This window comes from Ptychodera flava, chromosome 8 (genome assembly GCF_041260155.1).
Source record: "Ptychodera flava strain L36383 chromosome 8, AS_Pfla_20210202, whole genome shotgun sequence".
Lineage (NCBI taxonomy): Eukaryota > Metazoa > Hemichordata > Enteropneusta > Ptychoderidae > Ptychodera > Ptychodera flava.
This window is the reverse complement of record NC_091935.1, coordinates 22,754,802-22,774,284: the sequence shown is the minus strand read 5'-3', so window position 1 is coordinate 22,774,284 and position 19,483 is coordinate 22,754,802. Positions and strand designations below refer to the sequence as shown.

The window sequence follows — 19,483 nt, the reverse complement described above, 5'->3', positions numbered from 1 at the left end:
TATGTTTTTGTCTAACAATATTATGTCTCTCGGGGAATGCAGAATTGATAGATCTTCAAACGCATTGATTTCTGTCATATGTAATTCAGACTGGAATTGCCACAGTAAGATTTTCCGTTTCTGGAGGAAGCAGTTGTACACAATTTAAGTCTTTCTTTTGCAAGTGTTTCTCATTATCTCTGTTTCTTCTTTCTGTATTTTTTTATCATTTCAGTTTAATTTTCCTTTTGTTTGTGTAATGCTGATATGGACACATTGTCTGAAATAAACTTTAATAATAATAATAATAATAATAATAATAATAATAATAATAATAATAATAATAATAATAATAATAATAATAATAATTACATGGCTTTTAGAGGCCTGGACACGGCCACACTTGACCCACTTGTTGCAGTGGAAAACCGTATTAAGCTTATTTCTATCGCATGAAAGGTATACACACAGTGCGTCGAAAGTTCAGGCGTCGGCGGGGGCTATACGAATGCGAATCCCCATTTTGGCGACAAAAACTAAAACGCAAGGACTCAAAATTTGTCGAATGGATGTATTTCATCAGCCTCTAAAATCGTGACTGATTTTTACGATATTTTCAAGTCAGACACATCTTGATCGTGGGAGAAATACCGGCCGCCATGTTGTTTGTTTACATTGACGAGCACACCGAGGATCGAAGTAAAAAGGTCCGACGCACCAAAATTGATGACATAGACGCCGGTTGTCGTGACGTTGAATGACCAGACAATAAATCCCGAATTTTGTTCAGAGACGACAAACTTGGTCTATGCATGTGATAACGTCACAAATAGACTGTTGGCATCGGAATTACATGTTCAGGCGTTAAGAGAATCTACATTAAGGTAGTATGCGCCTAGAAAATGAAAGACTTAAACTTTCGCTTAAACTTTCCTCAAGGAATATGTCAACTATTCTCGTTCAAAATCAAAAATTCAAAATCCAGGGTCACCATGAAAGATTACAGATATTTGAAACTCATAATGGGCGCCAATCCTGCGTTACCTCAATGCAGTAAAATGGAATTTTAAATTTTCGAAAAAGTAAGACGGTGAAAAGATTTTTTCACATTAAGAGTTCTAAAATAAACCCCCACAGTGGTAGACCTGAAGAGAATTGTAAAAGTTTGAGTCTGAATATCTATCTCCGAGGTGCTTTCTTCCTTAAAATGAGAAAAAAACCCAACGGCAACTGTGTGAGATGTCAAGGGCCTACTGACAGTTTCACGCTCACTTCACTGTGGACCCACAGTAACTTATTGTATCGTAGTAATTCATTTTATCATATACCTACATTCACGTGCCTGTGTAAAGCTATTCGAGAAAGCGCCCTCAGATCTGTGCATTTTTTTACACCGGCCCGGTGCCCAAATATGGGCAATCGCGTGCATTTCTGAACTATCTCGATTCTGGTTACTACGCGCGTTGCTATCCGCAAACGTTCCATTCGTACACAAAGTCAGCGCGAGATTAGGAAAACGTCTGCTCGCTCAGATCGTAGTTGTGCGTGGCGACGGTGGAGCCGCGCAGGTGACATGGGCTTTTATTTCTAAATTCAAATGAAATCCTGTGTATACTAAGTGTATGCATGTTCAGTACAAATTTCAAGAAACTGACATCACGCTTTTGCCCTTCTTACACCTCGATTTCAGCCTAGATCTCTGTTGGTCACGTAATAGTACGGATGTTGCTTTGTGCGTTCTATAATCTTGCAGGTAAACAAATGACGTCATTATGTATGACAATCCTCGACGGGAAGCGGCCATCGTATTTATGAAAATCTGACACAAATGGCGATGAATATTTGATATCGCACGCATTTTTATTTCCTAAACAATGTTGAATATTATGTAAACTAGATATTTATCATATAAGGTATATGATAAAACCTTTACGGCCCTGATACGGCTTTTGCGGCCCTTGGTCGTACGGCGTACGGGCCCTCGCACGCTCGGGCCCTTCCGCCGTACGACCTCGGGCCACAAAAGCCGTATCAGGGCCGTAAAGATTAACAACAACAGTGCAAATATGAAGAATTCATTTACTTAGCAGTATTCAAAGTGTGTATCGTTCGTTTTGGAAAATGCCCGAAAGCTTATCCATTACTAATGATGATTGTTCTTACCTGATCATGAGGGATTGTAAAGATAATTTCACCAACAGGCGTGTTCTGAAACAAAATAGTCAAATGTAAGATTTGGCAATAGGATATCTACACACCCGATCTACTGTCGTCTGAAATGGGGCAAAGTGACATGAATGGAAAGTAGCGGGGTTTGACTGAAAGAAACAGGCCAGCATAAATAATGAGTGTGGTTATCAAACTTGAAAAGGGAAAGATTAAGACAATTGTACAGCACTGTAAAATGCAACATTTCATATCATAAAAATGCTTTTGCCAAAAATGTCTTCATGTAGCTAGCGAAATGAATTAATTGTTGGATAATCCCTTAAAATAGCCGACAAATACTTCAGTATTGCAGTCACTGATCTGAAAGCTGATGGACAAGCCAGATGCATAAAATCAAAGGGTGTGATGTATCGTATATCTCCAACAAAAATGTAAGAACGGAAAACAGCCTTTCCAATAGTATTTCTTGTCTCCTCTCTAGTGCCAACAAAATGTACAATTGTCAAGAAAATGACAATATTTTTCCTTTGTAGGTAGTCATATCGATCTGATCGGATTCGAAGTCACAACCTATGTTAACCATTCGCCCCACAAAGACATCAAGGAGAAAGTTTCTTTTTGTAAAGATTCATCTAGAGGCAAGGAGGATTATGCCTCTCTTGCAACGTTGACCTGGAGTAGTCAGGTGGCTAAGCAACAAAAATAGCAAGATCGTTACATGGATGAAAAAAACTGCCAAATTTGCTACAGAGATTCCCATATAAGTATAAATCAAAATTAGCTGTTGCTCCAAAAATTTAGACCACTGGAAAGGCTCGATGACGTCATAGAATCAAAATTGCCGCCATTATATTGCTTGAAAATGTTAAAATATAGTTAATTTAGGCTGTTTTCAAACATCCAAAACATTCCAAACATCCCAAACATCCAAAATTATAAATAAAATTTAAAATTGACACAAATCAATTATTATGATGACGTCATAAAGCCAAAATGGCCGACCAAATTCAAAATATCCACCGTAATATTTCTGATGATGTTAAAATACTATTAATTAAGCCAGTTGTCAATAATTTAGTGCCTAAACTGAAGTTTAGACTTCAAATTACAGGCAAAATATATAATTGGTACAACATACTTATTTGATGACGTCATAAACCAAAATGGTAACCGAGAATTGCAAAATGGTCGATTGTGAAGTTCATCATGCTTAGTACAATAGCCCCTTTACATGACAAACTATAGTTTAAAGGTAACGTACAATTTGTATTTATAGTTCATAAACTCAAAATATATATAAATGTAACAAAATTTAGCCAATAATTAAGCTCAACATAAGTAACAAACTCTTATGAGATCAATGATCTCAGGCAATTATGGTCTTTGTTTGTTTTAAAATTGAATTGATATAAAAGGAAAGAAGGCAACTTTAAACTCGGTTCTACCTTAGTTATACGGTATAGTGAGTAGATCGAATTGGTTTCGTGATAACGGGAAATATGGTGAGGAATTGGTTAATTGATAGTGCTTTGACCCTGGTCATGTGACCTTGGTCCCCCATAAAAGGTTTTATTTTTTTGATTCCTTCTAACAGTATTTCGGGCCAAAGATGGGTGGTCTCTTCATTTCTCACTTGAATAGTTTTATATTCCCACACATATAGTTTAATGGTAGCCATTGCGCATCAAAAAGAGATACTAAAGCAGTTATGTTTTGGTTTGACTGTTGGGTAAATTGTTACTCAGACTGTTTGTTAAGGTTTGATTTGTAAGATTTTGTAGTCTCCTCGTGCTTGATTTTTGCTTGAAGGAGGATATTTTATGTAGGTCTCTTCCTTTACAGGGCTCGAAATTAACTTTTTTCCCCCGTAGTCCACTTAGGCTACCATTTTCTGAAGTTGGTAGCCCGCTGGCAATGGCTGGTAGTCCATACATATTTTAGTTCCCTGGTATCCTTTCCGTTAACCAGTCTGGACAAGAAAAGGCTATTTCTCAAGATTCTGCCCATGAAGTGAATTTTCTAGTCATTTGATGTGAATATACACATTTATACCTAAGGAAAGAGTTATAGTGGACGATAGTGATACTCAAAAGTTTGGTGACCTATTGACAAGCCGTTTCACTCTCAGAGTTGTATGAAAACTTTGATAGTCGTCATGACATCAACACGACCTTCTCAGCTCTGGGACATACTGTAGCAGGGCTAAAACAGACCATGGCATTTCTGAGGAGGCATAATTACCGTGTAATTGTGATCGATACATTATGATAAAAATGCAACGCCAATGCGTTTTCATTAGCCATCGTATGAGGCGCCAAATGTAAAAAAATTAATTTACACAATCAATCTTATTTCAGAGACAGAACAGCTAGGAAATGATATAGAGAGCCGATATGAAAACGAGGTCCTACATACATGAAATTTTGCATTAAAATGAAAACGAGGTTGAATGTAAATACTTTCTAGACATAATAAGCTTTCAGTTGAAAACATTTACATTTAAGCTCGTTTTCAACTGTATGTCTCGAAAGCGAGGCTCAATGTAAATTTTCGACCTTTATCCAAGTCCATGTATGTATGTATGTATGTATGTATGTATGTATGTATGTATGTATGTATGTATGTATGTATGTATGTATGTATGTATGTATGTATGTATGTATGTATTCTACGTGTATAAATGAATACCCTATATGCGAAATGTATATGTATGCATACATATATGTGTAGTAAGCATACATATGTATGGCCAATGTATATGTGTGTTTGTATGTTTGTGTGTATATATATATATATTATATATATATATATATATAATATATATATATATATATATATATATATATATATATATATATATATATATATATATATATATTTATATATCAAAAATTCCTCTCTATATACATTTCCTAGCTGTTCTATCTCTGAAATAAGGGTGATTGTGTATTACATTTGGCGCCTCGTAAGCCATCGTGACCTGTGCCTGTCATTCAAGTATGTCAGTTCAGATATTGAAACTATGTTGCAAAGTTCCACCGCAAGGCCGTTGTCTCAGGAATTTGCATAACAAAGTCATAGGTGACTGGGTACCGTACGTTGTGAGTTCGAACCCGTTTGAAATCACATGTGTCCAGCTGGGTTGACTGTATTTAGCTCGTCAAAACTTGACGGACCACTAGACATGGTATGCCAAGTACTTAGTAGTGACTGAATTTTAGGTCCCAGGCTTTGGTAGTCCGTGTGCGCTGCCGTTTCATGGATTTTGATAGCCCCAGAGAAACGTTTGTAGTCTGTGGAAGCGTGACTACCGCTAATTTCGAGCCCCGTTTTATAAACTATGGTTATCATAGGTTTTATGGCAAAAATGGTGGTCAGTGTTTGATTGCGCTCAATAATTTTCCAGTTTCTGATTACAATATTTGATTAAGCTGGTTTTGATGAATGAACGAAGGTTGTGCAGACAACTTTAAGTTTTGTTGTTAGATCGTTACTCTTACTGTTGCCGATGAGGTATGGCTAACGTTTTGTTTCAGTAACTTCTTTTTTATACAAGCTATTTCTGTTTTTTGTAATGTTGTTTGAGTTTGTGAGTGAAGAAATTGATCTTTTTTATGGTGTCCACATTGTTGTTGCATGTGCGAACATATCTGAGTAATTCACCTTTAATGAAGCTGTTGAAGGTGTTGCTTGCTGGCAGGAACTTCTTAATAAATATAGTCAGTTGATTTTGTGTGGGTTTTAAAGTCGAACCATCTCTCTCGATTGCATCTCTGACCTTTGAAGACCACGAGGTGAAGGTATGAGATTTTGTAGATAGAATGTTCAAATATGAATTTGAACGTAGGGTGCAATTTGTTGCACTCCTCGACAAATGTTCTGCACAAGTTCTGTGAGAAGTTCATTTTCTGTTCCTGTGTAAATCATGGAAATGTCACCCTTTAAACGTTTCCATAAGAATATTTGTCCGGAGTGGGGATCTAATATAATTTTCTCCGGTCTGTTTCATGGAATGCGAAGCTATTTCTTTGAGCCCGTGCTGCATTCACAGATTTGTTTATATTTTTCTCAGCCGAATTCAAATATATTGTGTTTCAGAATAATCAACAGTAAGGCTTTCATGTACGTTGTTGGCGTTTTTTGGTACTATTTCTTACTCCAGCTCAACGATCCCTGCGTTTTCCTTTTGTTGTAACTTGTTGAAGGTTGTGCGTGAAGAAATTTATCTATAATTTTATGACTAAATCTAGAAATTCCAAGATTTGGTTTGTTGGACTCGAACAGCCACTTCTAATAGAGCGTTCTACAAAGATTGTTCCGTCTGCTGGGGTTTTATGTATTTTGGCAGGAGATACCATAGTGGTGTACATATTATTCTAGTTATGGAAGTGAGAAAACTAAGTCGCCTTATCAATGATTTTCTTGTCGCACATTGTTTTGATGATTTTTATGTACCATTTCAATCCCCTGGATCAAGTTTGTTCTAATCTGTAAGAGGATTATGGAGGCGTCGTGCCATTTGTTTTCCATTTAAATTGTGATCTAGTAAGTAAATTTCCTGGCAAGAAAATCTGACGGCTGACAAAAGCTTTTCTGCTTTGATTTCAACATTGTTAAGGTTTGATTTGTAAGACTTTTTGATGAATCTGAGAATCTTTCTCAATTCTTGTTTTTGTTTAACCTTCCACTTGTTTTTATGTGCTTCCTGGCGTTATTTTTACCTTTTTTTGTTTCCAAACAGCAAAAGGAGACCAAAAACGCAAGGCACAGACGCTTTGCATAAAATTCACGGAAACTGCAAAAAGGCAAGGTCAGCAAGGTTTCAAAGGCAAGAAAAAGTCAAGTCTTCTCTTTGTTCATAAAACATCCTCCAAAAAGAGATCTACTGTTGCACAAAATTATATATGTGTGTCTGTCACCGCACACACCCAGACATAAAAACCAGAAAATTCAACAAACAAAAACAGGCTTCTCAAAGAAAGAAAGCAAAAAAACCAAATCACAAACCTAAAACCTTCCAGGGACCACGCTCAATGATGTGGGTCAAAGCACTATTGATTCACCGGTGTCTCGCCATGTTTCCCATAACATGAAACCACATTGATCGACTCACTATATCGTAAGTCTATCGAACGTAGGACCAAAGTGTGAAGTTGTCACGTAAATTGGGTATTGTTCTAAGCATAGTGAACTTCATAATCGGCCATTTTGAATTTCGATTGCCATTTTAGTTTTATGACGTCATCGTAGTAATGAAGTTGCACCAATTATATGTTTTGTCTGTAATTTGGGATGTTAATTATAGTTTAGGAAATAAAATGATGAAAGCAGGCTTAGTTAAAAGTATTTTAACATTATCAGACAATATTAAGGCAGATATTTTGAATTTGGTTTGCCAGTTTGGCTTTATGACGTCATCATAAAAATTGATTTACATCAATTTTATGTGATATTTTTAATTTGGGATGTTCGTGTCAGTTTATTCCAAAAATATTGAAAACTGCCGTATTTTAACATTTTTAAGCAATATAAAGGCAGCCATTTTGAATTTATGACCTCATCGAGCCTTTTCGGTGGTAGAAATCTTTGGAGCAATAGCTTATTTTGATCAACACATACATGGGAACCTCTGTAACAAAAATTTAGCACTTTTATCATCCGTGTAACGTTATTTTTGCTAAGCCACCTAAATAGAGGGGATTTACTTTATTGGTGTTGAAATTTATGGCTATGTATACTATCGGGAAGACGCATGATTGGTCGTCATTCCTGTCACATGACCATTCTTCTCTTTAGCGCTTGACAAAGGCGAGACAGGACTTGACAAATGGTGGGATCATGCACTTATGCAGCCCAGATGAAATTCCGCCATGGTCCATTTCATACGTACAGAGCAAGCGGCTTGCATATATGTACATGTACGCGCTTGGAATAAATAAAATGAAATCTATAATTGTGATATAACATCCATAAACAGGTTTCATTCATATCTCTCAAATAGGAAACAAGTGGTGTGTTTTAAAGATCAAATTTCTGATGCTTTACCGATATCTACTGGGGTTCCTCAAGGTAGCATACTTGGACCCCTTTTTTCATATTGTTTATTAATGATTTACCTTTAGCTGTCAACAACACCATTGAAATGTATGCCGATGATTCTACAATCATGGCAAAAGCAAAGAACCTGGCAGAAATTGAAAAAACACTCAATGATGATCTTGAATCAGTAAGGGAAAATGCCAAGAGGATTTGACCGGTTCAGAAGGGCTTGACAACGCGATTTCTGCGTAGTGAAGATTCATTACGTATTCATGGTAACCCCTGGCCAGCTGTCAATATCTTTTGGGGCTTTTGTCTTTTGGCCTGCTTTGCATATGACGTCGTTGGACACGACCTGCCAATCACCCAGGTAGTCAATTAAACTATTAATTGACTGTTTACCGACCCAATTAACACTATTCAGCAGTATCAGTCATATTTTAATCGCGTGGCCCGGGTGGACACAACGTAGGAACGCGTGTATTTCTATGTGTACGTTTCACTTGTGGTGTTGTTTGTACCATCGTGCGTTTAAAGTTCTCGTGTCAGCTACAGTATTACCTTCAAGGTGACAGGCTTACCATTAATGTTCAGTATCATGGCACCGAGTTCTGCCCAAGGTGAAAACCACCTGTTTTGCCTACTAATTATTAACTTTTTATATAAACGTATAAAATCATAGTCCGAGCATAAAATTGTTGACTTTCGATCCGATATATAGGCTGATCGTTGAATCGCATCGGCTCATCCATGTTTACTTGCCACATAAGCTTACCACTCTGCAAAGGGTGGGTAGATGGAATTCCTGGGCCAAAAATGAACACCGGGGCGAAACTTTTTGTGAATCCGTGTGAAAACATAAATCATTTATCAGTTTTGTTATATACTCCTAAATTGTCAGTTTGATCAAAATCGAGACCACATTCGAGGGCTATGCTGACTGTCCATGTACACACACACAGTGACAAGAAGGCGGCAAACACCTACTCACCAAGCACATCCCATCGGCGAAAAGAAGCATAAAAAAGCTAGGCTCATCGCCAAAACAAACACGCCAAGCGCTAACAAAAACCCATACCAAGCGACCCTTTTCAGGGCCACCAAATACTCTAAAAAGAGAACTACCCACAAAACCATAAAATGACACACAAACACTTAAAAAGAAATAACAAAACTCGTACACATAACAAACAACTGAAACACAACATTAAAAAAACTAAATACCAAACAAACAATCACCGTAACGTAACAGAAAAAATGGCCGTTGAAATAAATCAGCTATTTCCAAAGAAAAGCCGACAACAACATGAAATTTAACAAGAACCTATCATCGCTCAAACTATGTAACTCCGCGAAAAATAGTACTAGTCAAGAGCCTTAAAAATCGTTCGGACACCAACAAAACCAAACACAATAAAACCACCTCAGGATTTCAACAAAAAATAAAGTCGTAAAATGTGACTACGCCACATCATGAGACACAAACAATCGCAACAACACCAATTCAAAGAAAAATCAAATTGGACTCCCCGAACTACAAAAAAACAAAAACTTGCTAGCTGAAGCTGCTAAACTCGCACTTCTAGAGATACCCTTTCAAACAAGGAAACAAAACATGTCGCGTGCCAAAAGAATCGAGTTAGGTGCGGAATTGTGTCATTTCCTAAAAGCCATTTCTAAACTACGTGAATTCCCTAGGGGAGCAAAACTAGCTAAAAACGATAAACACGGCAAAAAACCGATAATTATCACTTTCTAAATAGTGTTCTAAGTTTAGAAATTAGCTGTAGTTTAGAAAGTCGGGCCTCAGGCTGAAATGTTTTTTCCAAGGATATATCGGATAAAAACGATAATTATCACTTTCTAAATAGCGTTCTAAGTTTAGAAATTAGCTGAGTTCAGAAAGTCTGGCCTAAGGTTGAAAATTTTTTTCCAAGGATATATCGGATAAAAACGATAATTATCACTTTCTAAATAGCGTTCTAAGTTTAGAAAATAGCTGTAGTTTGGAAAGTCGGGCCTCAGGTTTAAAAAATTTTTCCAAGGATATATCGGATAAAAAAGATAATCATCACTTTCTAAATAGCGTTCTATCTTAAGAAATTAGCTGTAGTTCAGAAAGTCGGGCCTCATGTTGAAACATTTTTTCCAAGGATATATCGGATAAAAACGATATAATTATCGCTTTCTAAATAGCGTTCTGAGTTTACATGAGGGAAAATGCCAAGACGTTTTGACCGGTTAAGAAGGGCTTGACTACGCAGTTTCTGCGTAGTGAAGCTTCATTACGTATTCATGGTGACCGGCCCCCTGACCAGCTGTCAATAACTTTGGGGACTTTTGTCTTTTGGCCTGCTTTGCATATGCGTCGATGGACACGACCTGCCAATCACCAAGGTAGTCCATTAAACTATTAATTGACCGTTTACCGACCCAATTAACACTATCCAGCAGTATCAGTCATATTTTAATTGCGTGGCCCGGGTGGGCACAACGTAGGAACGCGTGTATTTCTATGTGTACGTTTCACTTGTGGTGTTGTTTGTACCACCGTGCGTTTGAAGTCCTTGTTTCACCTACAGCATTACCTTCAAGGTGACAGGCTTACTATTAATGTTCAGTATCATTGCACCGAGTTCTGCCCACGGTGAAAACCACCTGTTTTGCCTACTAATTACTGCCCGTCGCTGCCCGTCCTGAATGTAGCCTATCTATAGCTACAGTAATCACATAAATCATTTATCAGTTTTGATATATACTCCTAAATTGTAAGTTGATCAAAATCGAGAGCACATTCAAGGGCTATGCAGACTGTCCATGTACACACACAACAGTGACAAGAAGGCGGCAAACACCTACTCACCAAGCCACATCCCATCGGCGAAAAGAAGCATAAAAAAGCTAGGCTCATCGCCAAAACAAACGCGCCAAGCGCTAACAAAAACCATACCAAGCGGCCCTTTTCAGGGCCACCAAATCAGTGTTCTCCTCAGAGCTATTATAGAGTGGTGGCCGCCACTCTATAATTTTTGGTAAACAATGGAAACTCATTACCATAACAATTACATTTATTGTTATGCAAATTAGCCGCCACTCTATCAGAAAATCCTGGGGAGATCACTGCAAATACTCCAAAAAAAGAACAACCAAAAAATACGATAAAATGAATAGAACACACAAACACTTAAAAGAAATAACAAAAATCGTACACATAACAAACAACTGAAACACAACATTAAATACAAAATAAACAATCACAGTAACGTAACAGAAAACATGGCCGTGGAAAAAATCAGCTATTTCCAAAGAAAAGCCGACAACAACATGAAATTCAACAACAACCTATCATCGCTCAAACTATGAAACTCCGAAAAATAGTACTAGGCAAAAGCCTTAAAATTAATTCGGACACCAACAAAACCAAACAGAATAAAACCACCTCAGGATTTCAATAAATAAAGTCGTATAATGTGACTACGCTACATCGTGAGACACAAACAATCGCAACAGCACCAATTCAAAGAAAAGTCAAATTGGGCTCCACGAACAACAAAAAAAACCAAAAACTTGAAAGCTATCTGAAGCTTCTAAACTCGCACTTCTAGAGATACCCTTTCAAACAAGGAAACAAAACATGTCAAGTGCCAAAAGAATCGCGATAAACCAGCTTGCAAACAATGGACAAATTTTGGGAAAATAACCCCTCGACAAGGGTCGGTTTTTCGTTATTGTCAACATAAACGATTACGTACTCGAATGCGAAAGGCAATTACGTAACACTCAGTATTATACACAACAAGCCAGAACAAACAGTAAACAAAGTAAACGAACTATTAATTAAAATGTACGAGAACAAGCACATCAACCAGGATACTTGTAAGTATCTTGATCCAATAAACATAAAATCCGTACTCCGCAGTGGTACTTATTGCCTAAAAATTCACAAACCTCCGCAAAAATCTAAAAGACACACCAGTCAAAACAAAATTTACCGAAGTAAAGAAATATAGAACAAACAAACCGAACCACCAAACGGACTCACAACGTGACCAAAATTAATATACTTGCCTCGCTAATCGGAAAGCAAGACCACTAAAATGCATTAAAATAAATTTTCACAAACACAAACTAAGGAAAGAATGTACACTGCGACTGATAAGAAACCACACTCGGGTTTCGAAACGCAAGCGTCAAAGGGCGACTCTATCAACTTTGTAACAACATAGGTCCGGCTGCGTCTCGCCATAAGCTTTCCCCACACAAACAAAACATTACCGTACACACTAATCCAAACTTCTCTACAAATATCCAAAGCGAAACAAACATTTCATTAACACAAACAATCGGATAAGAATGTAGGAACACATTTTCGAAACGAATCAAACACAAACTCGACACAAAAACATTTAGGATATTTAGGTGGGGAGCCTGTTTCACATTTTTTACATCTCGCTATACTGTCTATGATTCTAAAAATAAAGTCATCTGCCACTTTTTCTGTATACGCGGTTTGGCAAAACTCATCTCTTCAATCGAAAGTCGGGCGATTTCATGGTTCTTTGGGGCACTTAAGTGTACGTCGAGCTTAAGGAATGTAGTTACATTCGCGATGTTTTATTCGAAAATTATTTATTTCTTTAAGGGCAAATGCACATAATTTATGCTGTTGGAAATACTGGCCGCTCATAAACAAGACAATAAACTCAATATATGGGCATCTTTACTTTTATTGTCAAAGTACCACCGATACCCACAAAAAACCAAATGGTTCAGTCCAGGTATTTGCAACTCTGCCATCCGACTGGTCAACAGGAAATCGACCATAGGTGTCTTTTGGCACGCGTATACGCCAGTCACCTAGGCGACGGTAATCTGCACCACTTATCACCATCGGGAAGGTACTCCTCCCCCTATACCACTGGCGATCCCGCCCTCAAGGCACTATGTCATTCGACCAAGCATTGTTATTGTAATTTCCTTCATAAAATGTAACAGCGAGGTCAACCGGTCAAAATGTCTTGGCATTTTCTGGCATGTAGAAATTAGCTGTAGATTAGAAAGTCGGGCCTGAGGCTGAAAAATTTTTTCCAAGGATATATCGGATAAAAACGATAATTATCACTTACTAAATATCGTTCTAAATTTAGGAAATAGCTGTAGTTTAGAAAGTTTAGAAAGTCAGGCCTCAGGTTGAAATTTGTTTTCCCAAGCCTTAGATATATCGGATAAAAACGATAATTATCACTTACTAAATAACGTTCTAAGTTTAGAAATTAGCTGTAGTTTAGAAAGTCGGGCCTCAGGTTGAAATTTTTTTCCAAGGCTGTATCGAATAAAAACGATAATTATCACTTCCTAATTAGCGCTCTAAGTTTAGAAATTAGCTGTAGTTTAGAAAGTCGGGCCCTTAGGTTTCAAAATTTTTTCCAAGGATATATCTGATAAAAACGATAATTATCACTTTCTTAATATCTTCTAAGTTTAGAAAATAGCTGTAGTTTAGAAAGTTTAGAAAGTCAGGCCTTAGGCTGAATTTTTTTCCCAAGGATATATCGGATAAAAACGATAATTATCACTTTCTAAATAGCGTTCTAAGTTTAGAAATTGGCTGTAGTTTAGAAAGTTTAGAAAGTCTGGCCTTAGGTTAAAATTTTTTTTCCGAGGATATATCGGATAAAAACGATAATTATCACTTTCTAAATAGCGTTCTAAGTTTAGAAATTAGCTGTAGTTTAGAAAGTCGGGCCCCAGGTTGAAAATCTTTTTCCTAGGATATATCGGATAAAAACGATAATTATCACTCTCTAAATAGCGTTCTGAGTTTAGAAATTAGCTGTAGTTTAGAAAGTTGAGCTACGGTTGAGAAACAACTTCCCGGATATGTCGGATAAAAACGTTGGTACAGCATTTCTTTTGTAATGTGTACTTTTCCCAGTGTTTCAAGGGGAAATGTGTGAGATTGTAGGAGTCGTCTTGTAGAACCAGGAAGATACTATTAATTTCCCAAAGAAGTAATTTTTAAAATGCGAAGCTGAAATATGATTTATCCAATAGACCGCCGAGAGAGTCTACTTCCTATAAAATTTACCATTGCGTTGCGCAAGAAGTTTAATGTTACGAAGTAGAGATAATCTGAACCACTTTTTGTCTGTGTCTGAACACACCTTGGCCATTTGAATTGTGGCAGTATGGTTACATTCGTCTTCACGTGGCACTTCTGGTTTATTTGTCATTAACACTTGCGGTGGCTATTTGATAGTCTTTGTTTTTGACGACCAAAATATAAACATTCATAATTTTCGTCATCAAAAAATCTTTTAATGCTCAGCCATAGCCACATTTCTCTACTTCATGACATTCAATTCTAGCCAGTTGCAATGGTCAATTCAATACGAGGTGCTTTTCTCGTGGGTCTATGGAAAAAGTCACATTTGACCTTTAGATTTGCCGCTTGGGAAAACTGACATAGTATTTTCCTAGTTCTATCCGATACATCCTTGGAAAACTTTTTCATTAAAGCCCGACTTTCTAAACTACAGATAATTTCTAAATTTAGAACGCTATTTAGAAAGCTATAATTATCGTTTTTATCGGATATATCCTTAGAAAAATGTTTTCACTCGAGGGCCGACTTTCTATACTACAGCTAATTTCTAAACTAAGAACGCTATTTAGAAAACGATAATTATCGCTTTTATCGGATATATCTTGGAAATTTTTTTTCACTCGAGGTCCGACTTTCTAAACTTCAGCTAATTTCTAAACTTAGAACGCTATTTAGAAAGCGATAATTATCGTTTTTACCCGATATATCCTCGAACAAATTTTTTCACCCTCGAACAAATTTTTTCACCCAAGGCCGGACTATCTAAACTTCAGCTAATTTCTAAATTTAGAACGCTATTTAGAAAGCGTTTTTTATCCGATATATCCTGCGAAAACTTTTTTTCACCCAAGGGCCGACTTTCTAAACTTCAGTTTCTAAATTTCGAACAATATTTAGAAAGCGACAATTATCGTTTCTGGCTAAACTTTCTAAGTTTAGATTTAGATTTAGACAATTCTAATTTAGCTTTCTAAACTTCTAGCTAAACTTTCTAAAAACGATAAAAACATAATTCTGCACCTTAATGAAAGAATCGCGATAAACCAGCTTGCAAACAATAGACAAATTACGGAAAATACCCCTTCGACAAGGGTCGGGTTTTCGTCATTGTCAACACAAACAATTACGTACTCGAATGCGAAAGGCAATTACGCAACACTCAGTATTATACACACAAGCCAGAACAAACAGTAAACAAAGTAAACGAACTATTAATCAAATGTACGAGAACAAGCATATCAACCAGGATACTGTAAGTATCTTGATCCAATAACATAAAATCCGTACCCCGCAGTGGTACTTATTGCCTAAAAATTCACAAACCTCCGCAAAAATCTAAAAGACACACCAGTCACAACAAAATCTACCGAAGTAAAGAAACATAGAACAAACAAACCGAACCACCAAACGGATTCACAACGTGACCAAAAATCAATATACTTGCCTCGCTAATCGAAGAGCAAGACCACTAAAATGCATTAAAATAAATTTTCACAAACACAAACTAAGGAAAGAATGTACACTGCGACTGATAAGAAACCACACTCGGGTTTCGAAACGCAAGCGTCAAAGGGCGACTCTATCAACTTTGTAACACCATAGGTCCGGCTGCGTCTCGCCATAAGCTTTCCCCACACAAACAAAACATTATCGTACACACTTATCCAAACTTCCCTACAAATATCCAAAGCGAAACAAACATTTCATTAACACAAACAATCGGATAAGAATGTAGGAACACATTTTCGAAACGAATCAAACACAAACTCGACACAAAAACATTTAGGATAGTTAGGAGGGGGAGCCTCTTTCACATTTTTACATCTCGCTATACTATCTATGATTCTAAAAATAAAGTCCATCTGCCACTTTGAAATTTCTGTGTAAGCGATTTGGCAAAACTCATCTCTTCAATAGAAAGTCGGGCGATTCCATGGTTCTTTGGGACACTTAAGTGTACGTCCAGCTTAAGGAATGTGGTTACATTCGCGATGTTTTATTCGAAATTATTTATTTCTTCTAGGGCAAATGCACATAATTTATGCTGTTGGAAATACTGGCCGCTCATAAACAAGACAATAAACTCAATATGTGTGCATTTTTACTGTTATTTTCAAAGTACCACCGATATCCACAAAAAACCAAATGGTTCAGTCCAGGTATTTGCAACTCTGCCATCCGACTGGTTAACAGGAAATCAACCATAGGTGTCTTTTGGCACGCGTATACGCCAGTCACCTAGGCGACGGTAATCCGCACCACTTATCACCATCGGGAAGGTACTCCTCCCCCTATACCACTGGCGATCCCTCCCTCATGGCACTGCGTCATTCGACCAAGCATTGTTATTGTAATTTCCTGCATAAAATTAACAGCGAGGTCAACCGGTCAAATCCTCTTGGCATTTCCTGGCATGGTGTATGCAAAATAAAATGGTTATAAATACAAGTAAAACAAAGACCATGCTTATGACCACACATCAGAGATTGTCACGTCTACCAAGAAATGTTCTTCATTGTAAACTTGGTCAGAATATTTTAGAGTCTGTAAAATTAATGAAGAAAGACTTCTGGGAATAGTGGTAGATCAACGCTTGAATCGGAAGTCAAATACTCATTTAATTTATAAAAAGGTCAATTCACGTATAGCTCTCCTTAGACGTATAATGCGGTATTTACTGTTAAGTACTAGACGAACATATTATAATGCATATATACTTCCCCATTTGGACTATTGTTGTAGTGCATGGGGAACTAGAGTAAATGTAAATAAGTTATTCAAATTACAGAAACGCGCTGTGCGTGTTATGATGGGCACTAAGTATAATTATCCGACCAATGGACTTTTTAGATCATTACATATTATGCCTTTACCTGATAGAATTTTATACAAAAATATGTGTTTAGTTTTTAAATCCTTGAAAGGTATAGCCCCATTGTATATGACGGAAATGTTTCAATATGTCAATCAGTGTCATAGCCGTGTGACCAGAGCTAGCTCCCAAAATAAGCTTGATATCCCTAGAGCCAAAATGAATGTTTTTAAAAACACATGGTCAGTACAGGGAGCTATGGAATGGAATAAGTTGAAACAGAAGTCAAATCTTCTGAGACACTTGTCTCTTTTAAAAGCAATTATTTAAAACAATATTGGGCAGAATTTTAATTTTTTCTTGTTTTTCCTGTTAAATGTGGCAGTTGTTATATGTGGTTATTTGTATTTTCACTTTTGAAAATTGTTTTTGTGGTTTTGTATATATTTGTTGTAATGTCGAGGGCCCTGGGGAGATAAACTCTCTCTAGAGTTTACCAGGCTACCCTCATTAAATAAAGCCAAATAAAAAAATAAAAAAATAAAAACAAAAATTTAGTTCATGTTAAATCATTCAACTCTGTTTGACTGTTACACAGACCTTACCTCGGGAACAACGACTTCAAATGAGCATTGGGACTCTGAATAATCAGCCACAACATTTGAATCACTATGGTTTCCTCGGAATTCGCACGTTATCTTGAAATCTAGAATTATAGTATAGATTTATTTGGAAATTAATATCTTAAGACTATAAACAACGAATAGTATCGCATCTTAGAAAATCTTGAACAGATCTGTTCAGACAACGATTGAGATACATCCAGCTATACAATCTGAGTGTAAGTGCCGCGGACAAAAGCTGTAGAAGTGATGTCAATGCCTCGTGATGTGTTTTTATGAGGTCATTGTAAATACTATCAGCGACGAAAGAGAAAGAGAAACCATCTGTTAACTTCGTTTCCCTTAAAGTCGTTTGCGCATAGAAAGTGAAGACTTAAACTTGTGATCAAATTTTCCTCAATGTAACTTTCAACCATTCTTTTATCAAATCAGGAATAAAAATCAGGGGTCTTCGTCGAAAGGTTTGAACTAGAGCAACAAATAACCTTACATTTATCGATATTTGAAATTAAAAATGGCCGCCATCCCTGTGTTTATAACTCTATGGAGAAATATTCCGATTTTACAAAAAACTAATTACAATGACCTCCAACAAGTGATAGATCAGAAAAGCATTGCAATTACCTGTCCCCGAGGTGCATTGCATTCTACCCTAATTTGTTAAAATTCGCATTTGTTGCTAACTTATAGATTTTATAACAGACATTATTATAATGCTGGTTGCAGACGGTCATATTCACGGTCAAATTCTTTTGACCAAAAAACTATGTCAGAAAAAGATTGAACAAGGAAATTCTTCGGTATTTTGTTGATTTTCCATTCTGGCTATATAGTACAAACTAAGTTCCTTTACAGTGCTTTCAGTTCCTCGTTACCTCAAAACGCGCACACAAAAATAACTAACAAAGTTAAATTACAGTTTTACTACATACGGTACGAATCGGTAAGTAATAGTGTACAGAAAAAAATACAGTCAAACTTACCAATATATAGCAGTAAGAATAACAGTCCCATGATATTTCGCAGCATTATGACACTTCAACTACAGCTTCGCTTGAAGAGGAAGCAAGGTACTGTGCGGGCAAGTAATGTGTCGCCAGATCTCACTATGCCGAGAAGAGGCGTAGGTGAAATCGTGGCTTGAACCTTACGGTTTGCATCGTGCTGGATTTGCTCTTTGTCAAACTGTGAAACTGAGGTCTCCTTGCCTTTGGATTTTCACTAGAATTTGGTCGTGCAAAGCGAATCTCGCAATCGTTCACTGCATTTAAGCACTGCAACTGCGTCAACATGTGACCTGCCTCGAATACATAGACAGAGACATTTATGTCATTCGGGATCACAAGTGGGGGATTCCCAGAGACTCTACCCTTTTTGTTTCGATCTTTGTATGCAAGAGGATTCGAAGGGTTAAACCATGAGGTGCATCACCGTAAAAGTCCAAGTGCATAATGGAATCGCTGAAGCTCGGAAAGCTGCGACAATGATCATGACGTTACGTTCGAATAAGGGCGCAAGGCGAGGTTTTTTTTGTGTGTGGATATAACTGCAATTCGCCAATGTCCGAACATTTCCAATTAACCAAATTCTCAGGTCAACAATTAATTTGATAAGGCTGCATTGATAAACACCTCTGGAGCGGGGGAGGGGTGATGGGGGCTTTGATCAATTGAATAAAAAAAAATTATCAGATTTTTCATGACTGCTTTTGCCTTCACATATTTAGACGTGGTGGGTATGGCCTATTTAGGGCAA

General features: G+C 37.0%; 1 long non-coding RNA gene across 1 annotated transcript; it reads right to left on the bottom strand.

Annotated features, from left to right (window-relative positions):
• Positions 1 to 2,142: 2,142 nt before the first annotated feature.
• On the bottom strand, positions 2,143 to 19,034 carry LOC139137918 (uncharacterized). The gene is made up of 3 exons (XR_011553494.1): positions 18,712 to 19,034; positions 17,711 to 17,811; positions 2,143 to 2,187 (listed from the first exon to the last, which is right to left on the bottom strand). It is a non-coding gene; the product is annotated as an uncharacterized lncRNA (long non-coding RNA).
• Positions 19,035 to 19,483: the final 449 nt, after the last annotated feature.